Below are 15,276 nucleotides of genomic sequence, written 5' to 3'. Positions count from 1 at the left end.
AGCATCCATACAGACACACGCCGATTCTTTTACACTCATCTCTGTGGTGCATTTCACATTCACTGGAAAATATAATGTTTTACGCTTGGGCACAGCTAATTACAATGCAAATATATGACAGCGCTGATTCGACACTAGCCCATAGGTTGACAAGAACAAACGCGATATGGAGATTCTCCCTCATTCTGCTTCACCTAGACAACCAAGGGCAAATGGAAATGGTTTAGTGGGGTGGATCAGCCCCAACATAACCCTGGCAGGGAACTTTGGTCTCCTCTTTAATTAATGAGTGCCAACGTTTTGGAATGTAAATATGCAACTAACCAAACAGACTGTGCACTCGAGTGAAGAAGCCTGACTGCGAGAGTATGCATATATTTGACTGTCTATTAAACGGGAATTTTCAGACATCCTGCGCATGATCTCACTGATTCTTGATAAAGTGACACAGTTTATCATGCAGATGTTGAGTGCAGCCTTGATCGGCCGATGTTTTATTCATGATGACTCGTACAGCGACACAACTGAATTCTCACCAAACCGAGCCCTCCTCAGTCATGTCGCAGTCTTCCAAGCACGCTGTACTGGCATTGCTTATTTTCTTTAAAAATATAAGAAGTTCTTAAAGCAACAGGTTCCATGATGGCTGACAGAGGTAACCAGCAACCATCAGCGTGAAGCTGGATTCATTGTTGCTATGGTCTGCAATGCAGAAACATCAGATTCTCTGTATACAAATGTGCTTCTATACAGTCCTCAAAAAAAAAAAAGAAAAGAAAAACAGCAACAAAGGTAATGCATAGAAATTGGAGATGATGCCATGCATGTGTAAAATGCTCATTGATTGTGGGCATGAAGAGAAAATGGAGGGAAAGCCATGAAGGGAAAAAGTCTGGGGAAAAAACACAAAATAAAAAACAGGACATGAAAACTCAACCAGCAGCTGCAGTGGATAGTTTTCAGTTGTTCTACATATTTGTGATACTGGTCCCTGGTGACAAGTAAACAGCTAAAGCATTGAGACAACAGTCTGCAAAGCTGTGCACAGGCTCTGCATAAGACCAACACACAAGAATGCAGGTCGCTTACATCTTACTGTTTTAGAGTTAGATGGCTACCAAATTGACTTAATGTTAGCTCCGGGGGCGTGAGTTGAAAACACTGTATATGACTGGCTTTTTAAAATATTTCTGGGTGTTTTAATATGAAAATCGTGAAATGGATCTGTCAGGTGTGTGTCTCACTGCATGAAACATGATATTTTTGTCAGTAAGCAGCACTGTGAATTGCTGTGGAAGGGCAATTTAAAAATTGTTCCTGGGGATTTCAAGACAGTGATGAAAACCTACGTAAAGTTGGGTATTGAAGTGAAATTTAAGTTTCTGGCAGCTTTACAGCCCAGAAAACCCTCACAGTTAAAGTAGGTAAAGCTACAATCTAACACTGAAACGCCCAGATCAGCACAAAGGAGCAGGAGGCGAGACAGGGAGCCGGAGGAGGGAGACACTGACCAATGAAGAGAGAGGTTGGTGCAAAACTTTTTACTGTTTTAATGTCACAGGAAGTGGTGCATTTCTCTGACAACCTCTAAGCAAACCTCTGTTAAAGACATACACAACATGCAACCAGCTGCAGAAATATGAATAAATAGATTGATTTTTATTGTGTTTTCACAAATCTCTAACTACAAGTCTGGATTTTCATAGTATGAATAGTGACACATATATATATATATATATATGTATTATGTTTCTCTGTAGCATGCTCATTTTAATGTTTTCCAGGTGCCTGCTGTTTTACGATGAGACTGGACCAGAGACTTCAGCCTGAATTGACAGATAAGAAAGAGTACGATTTATTAAATGAGATTCATGGCATTTGTTTCAGCTTCATTGTTGATGTTGGTAGACGTGATTTGATGATTGTCTTATTGCTTGCAGCTGCCCTGAGTCGTGCAGAGTCTGCTAGCTGCAGATGAAATAAACTGTGGAAAGACAAAACAACTGATGTTTGAAGAGGAGGGACGGCACCTTTGAGGAGGCTTCCTTGTTCAACTTTAGTTTCATCTGTTCCACATTTTATAATTCAGTGCCAGCAACTATTTACATTTTAGTTTTCCTCTTTCTTCTTTGTTTCAGTAAAGTTCTGACGTTCCTCTGTTTTTTAAGAGGATTCTTGTCATTGATTATGATTTAAAACATATGAAATGAATGATGCACTCACCAGCTCACTCAGGTATTAAGTGAGTCACGAAAACATATCTCACGGCATCATACCATCAGGAGCCGGGACCTTTGATATAGGGCAGAATGGACCATGCTTTCATGTTGTTTATGCCCTGCCCTTATGCTGTAAGAGATCATGAAATCTGGTAACATTTCTCCAATCTTCAGTTATCCACCTTTGGTGAGTGTGTGCAAACTGTAGTCTGATTTTTATGTTTCTTAGCCAACAGAAGGGGAATCCTTTGTGGTCTTCTGCTACCTTAGTTGATCTTCTTCAAAGTATGCTTTTCTGCGAACATCGGTTTTAACGAGTACCTGAGTTTATTGTTGCCTTCTTATCAGTTCAAAGCAGTCTCCTCTAACCAATGCAACCTCTAACCAAGGGAACTGCTATTTTCTCTTTTTCAGACTATCCTCTATAAACCCTTGAAATGGGTGGGAGTTTCAGAAATACTCAAAACAACTACGTGACTCATGAAAGAATTTTCAAGTTCTTTATTCTTTCATGACTTATTTGCAAGTTTCTCTTTGTTCACAGTCGAAGAGGTTAACACATGAGGAGCGGATCGAAATTGTGTTGATATCTGGTGAACGCAGTAACCGGGTTATTGCAGCAGATTTCAGTGCAAGACACCCTACGAGACCACCCATCTCCCATGCTACAGTTAGCAAACTGCTTGCTAAGTTTCGTGAAACTGTTACGTTGAAACCAAGCACACCATTGTTTGTCTTGTGACATTACCAATAAGTTTGATGTGTCACATGGCCCTCTTCCTATTGAAAAAACAAAAGTTGTATCCAAGATGGCCGACTTCTAAATGGCCACCATGGTCACCACCCATCTTGAGGAGTTTGCCCCCTCGGATATACTAATGTGCCACAAACAGGACTTTAATATCACCAACCATTCCCATGTTATTACGGTGTATCCATATAAATGGCCCACCCTGTATATTTTGTTAAAATGCATTTGATCAGGTGCAGCTCATGAATCAGCCATTTTTTGTATATGTAATATCATTGCCACTAGGGAAGGATTTAACCAAAGCTGTATTCAGTGACAGATGTACCAACCAGTCTTGTTAGTTTGTGACAAATATCTGTATTGTAATTTGTTACTAACATCTCTGCCATCATCACCACTATGCCCTGCATAGTTACAGCCGACAAGGTATGTGTGGACAGTCACGGTTAAGAGTAGACGCAAAAAGTTTATTGTGGACAATCCTGTGTCAAGTTGATATAGTTTAGGCAAATCTGGTAGAATAGAGGTATCACAGTTTAGGGAAAAGCTCCAACACAGGCTGAAGACTTCTAGTTACTAATGAGCTTTTATTAAAAAACCACAAAGCTCAACCAAATCCAAAAGTGGGAGCCAGAACTAAGCACAATGGAGAAATGAAGAAGAGCTACATCAGTCAACAAGCTTTCAAAGGGTGGCACAGACAAAATGCACACGAGGGACAGAGAGGTAACAAAAGGTAAGCCACTAAAGACGAGGAAAAGAACAAAAGATTAAAGTAAAAATGCAGAAAACCACATGAGAAACCATTCTTCACAATAAAACAGGAAATAGACCCAGATGAGGCATCAGCCACGGATACAGAAGAGTAAGACAAAGGACACACATGGACACCAAAAGAATACAGATCACAAAAAAAGACCATGACAAGGGCGACTGTAATACAGTGGTTTGCACACCATGAAGGCCGAATTGACCTGTCACGTTGGTCACTTTGGATGCTTAGCATCGTCACACAGCCGCTTCTATTTATGCTCATCTGCAGTATTCTCCTAAACAACAGGTGTAGCCACTCACACTAAACCTCTACATGAGTGCTCATATACGAGGAGAAGACGTCGAAGCTGGAATCAAAGAAACTGCAATGTTTTTTCCCACAAATTCACATGTTGAAGAATCACTGTCTGTATAAACTGTGAAGCTCTTAGCTTCTGTGCCAATATATCTTTAAAACGGTGTTAAAACCCAACATTATGGCACACTTGTATCTTCAGCTGTGTCCTCAGTGGCACAGCACATCATGTTACAAAAAACGAAACATGCACAACCTGCAGAAATAGCTCCTAACTACAGGAGTGGTGACATCAATTTGACGTCAACCAGGATATAAAGGGACCCTGAGTCCCTGCAGGGGGAAAGGAGATGAATTATGTAGGGAAAATAAAGAAGATGCTAATATTCAGCTAAAAACCTTTTTCATTATTTTTTTAATTATTACCTACTGGATTCTGAATGGGCCTATAGAGGAAAAGGCTCAAGAACCACTGTTATTCTGGTGTACATATACAGCGCCTTGTGAAGCTCTCCTGTGTAAAGGGGTAAATCTCAATTTTAGCTTCTCACCTGTGAGACTTTATTGGTTGTTGCATAGAATAAAAGGATGAGTAATAGGCAAGTAGTACATTAATCTGTGGTTTTATGAGTGATGATGACTTCCCCTCAGGCCTCCGGCTCTTTGTTCCTGGATCGAAGTTGGCCGGCACGCATTAACATTGTTTTAGGAATATAATCTCCAACAAGATGCTGATGAAGACTTTCCCTCTCCTGTTTGGTCAGCAGAAATCAAAATGTGGGCTCGGAGTTTAATGTGTCAAAATGAGAATGAATTATAGATCATCAGTACTAAAGGCTTTTAATGTCCTGCAGCATGAGCCAAATGAAAAGCGATGGCGTTTTGCTGGGAGACTCTAAGAGTCTTTAATAGTTTAAAAAACATTGTTGGTGGCCTTTGGAGGCAACTTGGATTTTAATGGAGGTGTGAGATGGCTTCGGGTAAGCACTGCTTTTATTCTAGAGTAGGGTTTGCTGCAATATACAAGTATATACTTTTGTTGGTTACTTGTGTTCTAGCCACCCAGATCTGCCATCTAGGACAGTCGTGTGGAAAAAATTTGCCTCCTTATTATGTCACGTAAGGAAGCATAGTGTGTTCTGCAGATGCAATAATGTTTGCAGAATGTTTACTAGAAAACAACAACAGTCCCATATTCCTGTAAGACACATTAATTTATAAAGTAATGATTATACTGTAAAGACACCAAGCCAGAAACCAATTAGTTATGCCGCTGCACAAAATGACCTTACACAGTCACGCAGCCAAACTGATGAGGTCAATTGCTCTCTGGGAGTTTTCAAAGGTGCTAAATGGGTTCAGAGAAAAGAAAAATTAAAAGCACAGAGAAAGGTATTTTTACAAGTCAGCAAGTCCCCGAGCTTCAGCCCAGGACTCCAGGGCCCATATCTCCAAGAAGCTCACTAATGAGGCCAATCCTGCTATTCCAGGCAACTACCCCCACCCCCAGCACCACAAAAAAAAAAGAAAAACTTGCAACCCAGCAGTCTTCAACTTGTTTCTTCATATGCATTTTTTTAAGAGTGTTCCTCCAGTAAATGGATCCCCCTCTTACCAATGTTCTCATTTGGCCTAGCATACAAAGGTCACTTCAATGACTTCTTTTATTATGGAGGACCAGTTTGTTTTTTTCACTCTTTTTTACAGTGAAGACGTACAAACGAGTGCGTTTCTTAAGCAAACGCTGTAGCATTACCATCATCATTACATCCTAAATAACAGTGACAGAGGGAGAGCTATTATCAGGGTTCACAGTGACAGTGAGTGACATTTACTTATACCCAATCAGAGCATTTGTGGAAAATGTCTCCCTAATGATTAATGTCTGTCATTCTTTTATTTTTAGGGGAAAAAAACATATATCAGGAAAAAGGAGCAAAAGAAACCCACTTCGATCAATATTGTCTGAAGTAATGAGGTGTCAATTAGATCACATCATTTGGCAGCAGCAAAAACATATTCCGGTGTGCAACCACTGAATGTCAACTAGGTTTAGATCGCTGCAACTGGGTGATCAACTCATTAGATACAGTATGACTGGCACATTGTTAGCATCATTAGCGATGGCCAATACCCCAGACTTTTCAAAGTGCTGCTTCTTCCTTTTCACTGTTTCCCCTTATGGACAAGAGTTTAAAATAGCACATGCCCTTGCACTGCCTTAGTTATTATAGCAGCATTCCTGGTCCTTTTTGTTATAATAAAGTCACATGTTTGATTATAAATATGTGTGTTTGGAGAGCTGTTTAAAGTTATTCTGTAGTTTTAAATTCTAAGTAGTTGTTGAACCTAAACTTAACATCCAATACAAAAAAGTTGTGGAAAATGTTCCAGCAACTAACGTAATTTTTTTGAAGTACATTTCTATTCTTAATTTTGCATTCTAATTGATAATAAATCATCACATAATTTAATAATATATAATATATTGCACTATATTGTTAATCTGGGATCCCTAAATACAGCATTGATTGTAGTTTGATGGAAATGCACATTATTTACCACAATGTTCAGTGCTAATGTTACGGCAGTTTGACTTCCTGAAGCGTTCAGGGTGTAGTCGCAATGTTTACCTTTCATCGCCATGTTTTGCAATCTTGAGATGTAAAATTGGCATTAATCATCTTTAAATAGCATAATTGTTGTTAAAAAGCCCATTCTGGGACACCAAAGCGATGGCTGTGCACAACTTAATTTCAAGACCTAAATTAATAATTGATTCGAAATGAAACCACCTCTGCTGTCCTGTACAGCTAATTTCAAAGTGACAAAGCAAAGGTAATAAGAGTGGATATGCTGATGTGACAACACTCGCTGATAATGAGATTTTACAGTGTAAATAGCTGGTGTAAACACCAGAGAGACTGTAACAGAGTTGGAGTTTTTCCACCCTGCATGAGCTACAGAGCAGACCTGTCTCACTGTCAAAGGTTGGCTTTCCAGAAGCTCTAATAGCATGTCGCTAAATATACAGATGAACACTCTAAAAGTTAATATAATGTCTGCATATTATATTAAATGACGTCCACTTTATTAGATATTTCTGTTCAACTGATTTTAAATCCATCCCTTATGACCAGGCAGGATAACACACCATGTCACAAAGCTCACATCACCTTAAACTGTTTTGACAAGAAGTTCACTGTACTCAGATGACCTCCACTGTCACCAGATCTTAATCCAATAAAGCACCTTTGGGCTGTGATAAAAATTGGAGATTCTGAACACGGATGTGCAGCAGACAAATCTGCAGCAGCTGTGTGATGGACCAAAATCTGTGAGCCATGTTTCCATCACCTTGTTGAATTTGTGCCATGAAAAATAAAGGCAGTTCTCAAGCTACAAGGGAGATGTAGGTGAATCTAGTGAAATCTTTATTTCATTATGTTGCATGGATGTTTATATGCATTTTGCAAATAAAAGCCTGATAAACTGAACTGACAGTGAACTTAGTTCTCCACACTGAAAGACGAGAAAGACAACATTATATCGTAAAGCGTTCTTCCTATTAGTTTTAGACCAGCTGAGATTCAGCAGCAACAAACAGTGCATCTAATAATAACAGAGCCTAAAAATACACAGGTAAATCACTCCTTGGTAACCGCAGGGACCCGGCTTCAGCGTCCACCGAGGGAGCTCGCTGACTAATGAAGTTGGGAAGCTTAGAGCAATTAGACACATCAAAGCTCGAATCTGAAAATTAATTAGGCTCTCCTCTCTTTCGGAAGGAGCATCCGCTCATGCAGCAGCTAATTAGCATACCGCCATCAAAACATGCAGGTGCCCGTGTTGTTGCTGCTCAGACCACTTTGGGAAGCGTGTGCTAATCACGCTTTTCTTTTCATTTTCACATTTAAAAGAAGGATATTACAAAAACAGACAAAGCAGAGGCCTATCGCAGCGTGATAGACGAAGGTGACATTTATGAGGATCTGCTGTAAGGGTTTATTCCTCAAGCTTCCTCACTCAAAAGCGTTTGGCTCCTGAATGAAAGTTTAAATGTGCCATGAAGGTCTCGGATAGCCTTGAAGCACAAAGAGGGGTTATTTGGAGTCGGCGTAGGTTTCGTATTTGCTCGCGCACAATGCCCAATTTCACATGCCTCCTCTTCCAGTTTGTTCAACTGTGTATCAAAAGCTCCCTTAAACTTGGGTGTGTCACATCAAAGGGAGCTAGGAGTCTCTTGTTAACTTTTAATGTCAAAAGAAGAGCTGACATTCACTGAACTCAGCGGTCGTTTTCAGAACTTCATTAGCCACCCCAATCCGGTTTTTGCCGTGTGAAGTCACATCAAAGCCCGGGCAATCACATGCTCATTCACACTAATGAAGAGCTCCTTCAAACACAAGTGCTCATTATTAACGACACCTGATTCTAAATGCGAGGTGTATTATGTAAATTTCCCCCCCCCCCCCCCTTTTTTTTTCCGGCCTGTGCAAGGCAGTTGTGTAAATTCGGGTAAAAGCATTATTTATTAATTTATTTATTTTTTGCCCCCCTCTATTCAGTGCTGAGGGAGTATAGCGGTTTATTGACTATTTTGTATATTTCATGCATGCGGTTTCTTCTGTGATGACAAAATAGGTAAATAATGCATAAGTCCTCATTGATCAGTTATATGACAGTAATCAGGGCTTCTTAACCTGTTTCCTTATGGTAATATATTAATCATTTCCCTCAGCCACTCTGCTGTGAAAATTAATGTAGCCCGGTATGTTTTCCCTTTAGGCTGCACTTTGATTAATGAGCCTGGTTGATTCTGAGCTACTCCGCTTCAACAAGGAAAACACGCCCCAGTAAAGTTACAAAAGTTCACAAACTACCCATGTCCGTCAATTCAAGTTGATTGCAGCGAAATTATACGGCCTCCGACGCCGCCGAGCAGATTTATCCATGCGTCGCCGGAGAGCGCTCAAACTGTCTAGATAATCTCTTTGAGGTGATAATGATTCAAACTCGGCAGGCAACAGGAAGCGAGACACAACTCAGGTTTTACAAGTGAACACAGTGGAGGCCCCCAGGAAAACAAAGTTCAGACGCAGGGTGGGAGATAAATCCCAGCTGTAGACAAAGCCTATATTTCTGTGTCCCTGCAGTTTTGCTCTAATCTGTCTCTCTCAGCCCTGTAAGCTATTAAAGGCCAGACAAAGGCAGTCCAGAGTTAAGCACCCTGTGGGGAGATCTTATTTACAGTGTAACTGCCACTTTGACTGCCTGCCACCTCTGTCTTGCTCCTGTGCTTCCTCGTTTTTCCCTCCGTCTCTTATTTTTTTCTCTCACTCTCTCCTTCTCTTCTCATTCTTTTACACTTCCATCTGCTGCTGCGGGCTTTTAATCTCAAGCAGCTGAAATTCCATCTTTCAGCTTGGCCTGCCAGTTTGAAAGGCTTCGTGTTCGACTTCTTGTTTCTGACTTGGCGTTTAATGGAACTATTGTTCAGTTTGAGGCATATCCCATTAGGTGAGGCTGAGAGTGGAGAGAAACATAAGTAATAGGAGACCACTCTGGCCATTTCTTTCAGCCTCACGCCATTAAAATGGTATTTTCCTTCATCACATGGCAACAAGTCGAGATGTGGCGCAACTTAGTTGGAAAGTGTTGTGTCTGGCATCTGCAGTTGTTTCAGTTCTCTCGCCATCGCCGGTAATATCCTAATAAAGTTTTACTTTTCACTGTCTGTAGGTGGAACCGGCTGCATGAATTCTTAGAAATGTCCTCTACACTTTTCGATACAGCACATATATGGAGGAGAAATAGTTCCAACCAAGGCCAGAAGCAAGAGGAATCAATACTGTGACACTCAGCTTTTCTCCAAACTGTCAGCAAGAAAATATACCCGGGGAAGAATTCATCATTTGCATACCTTAAAATGGCCTGACACAAGTAATAAAAATGTATTAGCTTGCCAGGACATGGGGGGCTATGTTGTGCTGAGTGTGTAGCCTCACAGTGCTGAATAAGCTAGGGCTACAAAACTTCCTCCTGGGTTCATGACATGATTCTACCAGGAATTGATCTTATAATTGCAAGACTGACACCTCGTGTGTGGTGTTATTGCCAAAGCAACTCCCACCCAGCCACCTTGTGCTTTGCCAGCCCTAAATTGTTTTGTTGTTGTACTGCCTCAGGCTGCAAACTCTCTGTGGGTAAACATTCCTATTCAATTATTGCTGAAAAAATAAGAGTGTCATTGTGAGATGGTGTCATGGTAGCGGCACTGACAGGTGAGGATGCTTAAAGTATTTTGGAGGAAAGTGTTTATGTGTTTACCACCAACCTGAGCAGCTTCCACAGGGAATGTTTCAACAACAAAGGAAATAATAATCACCACTTAAGCCTGGTTCTCCAACATACTTATTATCAGTGGATGTAAATAAGTCAATTAGCATTCAGACCATCAGCTCGGGCTATGGACCAACTGTGGCCATTTTTATGGCACGCAATAACTAAGAGATTTTTCCAGGCAGCTATTCACACAGAAGACAAATACCTGAGTTAAGCTTTCAGGAAAATATTTATTTTTCAGCACAGAAATAGAATAGCAGAAATTTAATTTATTTTACATTTATGTTAATCTAACTGGGACAATGCAGTTTAAAATAGTACAGAGAGAGAGAGAGAGAGCATGGCATGCTGCACTGATTTCCACCCCTAGGTGAGCTTTTACATTAACAATACACAAATACGATTTTACAGCAATCGCTTACATACAGCCACACTATAAATATAACACAGTTAGCACTTAGAAGAAAACACACAAACCAGGAAACAGAATGTAAAAAAGTTGCTTAAATTGTGAATATTTGTGAAATTATAGTATCAATTATTGAAATGACTGATTGTTTTTGAACCAATCTCTGACCCTTAGTGTGACAGAGAGGACAGAAAAAACTGTTTTAAATTGTTGATGGTTGTTTGAAACTTTAAATCTATTACGGAGATTAGCAGTTGTCCAAATTTAGATGTACAATACGATGTTTTACTCTGATACTGTAACACAATATTAAAGTTGAAAAAAAACAACATAAAATCTATTAGCTTAGCTTAAAACATTCCCCAGTGACCTTTAAATTTTTGAAACCTTCACATGTTCATCAAATTTGAGTTGTGGGTCTCAATATTTGCGAAACTGATGATAGTTCTATTTTATTTATGCTCATTTATTTCTCTGCTGGAGTTTTCATTATTCTTCTCATCTTCAGAATGTATGCTGGGATATTTAAAATCACATAATATTTAACTATTGTGAAATTTACGTTTTACTTGTGATCGTTCCTGTAATCTCAGAGCTACGTTGCATTGTACTGTACTACAACATGGATCTAGAACTGTGCTGATACATGCAGTGAAGATATATGTCATCTCCAATAAAGCACAGCAGAAAAGATTGAGCCAAAGATTTACTACATGGAAGTGCACCAAAATATCCTGGCTAACATATGTCATACTTTATATACTTACCTCCTCATTTTCTCACTCCTTTTTTGAGCCTGATGATGGTCATGGTCAGTCAAACATAAACCAGTCACAGACATACACATCTTATCTTACTCTACAACCTTTATCCTTTCTCGGTGGTTTGGATGAGTGTGCAGTGTTATCCAAAAGGGAAAATAATATTACACACTATAAGATAGATAAATGTGTCCTGTTGGTGAGACAGCTGACAAGTTAACGTTTTGATTATATTATGATTGTGACTATAATTGTATTTGAGCGCGCACAAGGAATAAATCCAGTGTTTCCTTTCAATTAAAGGCACAGTGTAAAAATCTCACCACTAGATGTCGCTAAATTGCAGATTGTAGTCAACTGAAGTACCACTCCCAATTTAAGTGCACAGTCCTCAGTATGGTGGCCACTGTAGGACAAACAACTGTGGCTGTCATTTATCTATAGTGAGTGTAGTCTGTCAGTCTCTGTTTACGTTTTTGTGTTCTGCATGATATTTGTCGATTGCTCACTACAGCTCTTTTCTGTCTGCTGACAGTGATACTGATGTGAGTTGTTAAGTGAGTTGTGCTGATTTTGTCGCTGTTAGCTGCCTTTAGCCAGCATTAGTGAAACTTTCTTTGACGTGAATCTGACATTGTTGGACTTAATGATTTGATAAGCTAACTGTTTATCAGAGGGAATGTGTGATTTCTAGGACACTCAAGCCTAGCATTAGCTGGCATAACATTAGCTTATAACTAGCTATTGTTGTCATTATCAGTCGTTCTGACAATATCAGAATGTTAGTTTCTCATCCTCTCCATGCACCTTTGAAGAAGGTGAAGTTGTCCCAGAAATTTTGTTGTTACAATATCAGGAATAAATAAGCATCTTTATGCACATTTTTTGTGTTAGAGTTCAGTTCAAGAGATGAAGCTTGAGGTGAGGAGGAAGAAGATGACATTTTATTCAGATCCTGGTCAGTTTGTCTCTTTCTTTCACATTAGTGTTTGTGGAAGAGGACCCTTTCTTATATTTTAAAAACATAGGTATGCACCTACACGTCTCTAGTCTTAAGGTGCAGACACAAATTAAAGTTTCCCTCCATGACACGCTGGTCTCCAGCCACACACATAAAACGTGATTAGTGACAGTGATGCCCATCTCAGCCACTGTATTCAAAATGGTGGGGCAACATGGTGGCTTCAATAAACCGGCACCTGCACATATGTACTTTTAAATTCAAGTTTATAAGAATACCTTAGTGTACCTTAATACCTTAATTAAGACATAATTACACACTAATCACTGTATATTTATGAGCGCAGTCATCTTTTTTTCTGTTAAATAACCTCTAAAATGACTGACTATACCTTTAAGAAGGTGGTATGTGTGTAGAAGGGTCAGTTGCTATCTGTAAACCTATTAAACATTTGGGATCAACGGTGTTACCAGAAATACAGCTTATGTGATGATACTGTCACAGCTGGAATGGTGGTTGAAGGTTTGAGGAGCGTGGGCCCAAATGCAGATATACGAGGGACAGGACTAAAGTTTAACAAAAAGTGAGCCATTTATTTTGGCTGATAACTATCACAAAAACAAAAGCAGAGATGAACAAAGGTAAAAAACTAAATAATAATTAAATTATTAATTAGACTGTGAAGAAGCTAATACAGGACATGGAAAAGGCCTAATGATAACCATAACCATAAACCTAAACATGAACATGACCAGTACATGAGAAACCCAAGACTAGAGAAACATGACATCCATGGAACGTGATGTGCAAATAACAGACGAACTGACACTGAACAGAAGGAGACAAAGGACTTTAATATACAAGAGGGCAATGAGGGACGTGGAAACACCGGGGAAACACAGCTGCCACAGATAAACCTGAACGCCACAGGGAAAGTAGAACTAAACACACAGAACATGGAACAGACTTTTCAAAATAAAACAGGAAACATAACGGAACATAGACATGACAAGATTCATAAATCAGAAGACACAGAAGAGACATAAACTGGACTAAAACTCCACTAATAATAATACTACATCTTAACAGTATCTCAATATGTAATAAACAAAGAAAATACAAAATAACACAATGATAGGTCACGGACCCAGCCCCCTGAGAGATACGTTTTGATGAATCAAGACTTGAGACTGGTACATAATATAAACATAACATGTACACACAGGGCTGGGTGCATAATATGCACCGTATCTTTCCATAGCTTCTATAACAGGTTAATGGACTAGCATTCTAAATGATGGCCCAAAATATCACAGAATAGATTCTAAATAGTGAGTAAAGTAGGACAATGACACAGACTAAAAGTACATTGAAGTTATAGAGGTTAGAGAGCCTGCAAGCTGTGATTACATCAGATGCATATGCTGACTTGCAAGCCGACTAGAACTGTAAGTGATGATTTGCCTTATAATAATTAATTCCTCCCGAATTAAATTCCTCTTCATGAGACAAATAAGACATCATTTTATAGTCATGCTACCCAGATGATCCTATTTTTGAGAGGTTTTTTGGGCACTTAATACAACAGTTGTCTGTAGCATCAATATTGTTTCCACAGTTGAGCATTAAAGAAAAACACACTGTCATGGTGAAGCAACGAGCACACATAGCTCTTTTTTATTACATTAGAAATAAATTAATTAGAAACCTTACTTATCAGCTTTACTGCAAATAAATAGCTTTTCTAACTAATCTGGGTCACCCTATGAGGACTGCAAGTAATAGCTACAACTTCATAACATATTAAACATTAAAAGTTAGTATGAAGTGCATGCATTTGAACCATTAATCAAACGTCTCTTATTATCAACCAAATGTTTATGTGGTCTGTCATGTTTCTGGCAATATGGCATCAATAACTTGGCGAGTCAAATAACAATATTTGTCCAGATGTCATCCCGATTTAAGGGGGAGCTGACATCACATTACCAGCAGGAACTCATTTTTTGGATTATTACCACATAAATGACTTAAAGTGACATGTCATCAATTAACCTAAAATACATATGGCCCAACTTGCACAGCAGTACTGCATTTCTTATCAGCTGTTTAAACATACAAGTAAAACTACAGACATGCAAGGCCTGGTCATGGCATGGTACACAGCAAATTCAAAAGTGTTAAATGTTTTGGTGTTAGTAGTCTTCTTGCAAAAGTAGAGTTAATTTTACTCTAAGCAGAGTCACATTCTTTTAATGTAACTCTGAGGTGTAAAATGATAGTAGTTAAAATCGAGTGTTAAAAATGAGTGTTTCTCTGTCAACTCTGGAGGTGTTACAATGGAAACATTAACTCTTGACCTCTTAACTCTGAACTCCTACAGGGGCTATGACACCAATAGAGTGAATTCACAGACTCCGCCCCCAGCATGGCTCCAATCGAAGCTGAAGTGAAGCCGTTTCAGAACATTTTGCTCTACATATTTGAGTTGTTTGCCATGCTTGGTAAGTCATTTTTTCAAAGATTGTTTCAATTATTATTATTAGCTTTTACTTCTGTGGCTCTTTGGAGTTGAGACAAAGCTGTGTGAAAGGCATTAGCCATGTTGCTCGCTGATAGCATAATATTCTGTTTTAGCTAGCTGAAAGGTATTGTTTGCGGGCAAATACCACAGCCTTGAAAAAAAGCTTGCATGTGAATTTTCAGTCAAACTTTTGGTCAAATACACCTAAAACAATGTCTAGAATGTGAAATGTTGGTA

This window comes from Astatotilapia calliptera, chromosome 3 (assembly GCF_900246225.1).
Source record: "Astatotilapia calliptera chromosome 3, fAstCal1.2, whole genome shotgun sequence".
In the NCBI taxonomy this organism is placed as follows: domain Eukaryota; kingdom Metazoa; phylum Chordata; class Actinopteri; order Cichliformes; family Cichlidae; genus Astatotilapia; species Astatotilapia calliptera.
The sequence above is the reverse complement of the archived record's forward strand: the minus strand, read 5'-3'. Positions refer to the sequence as shown.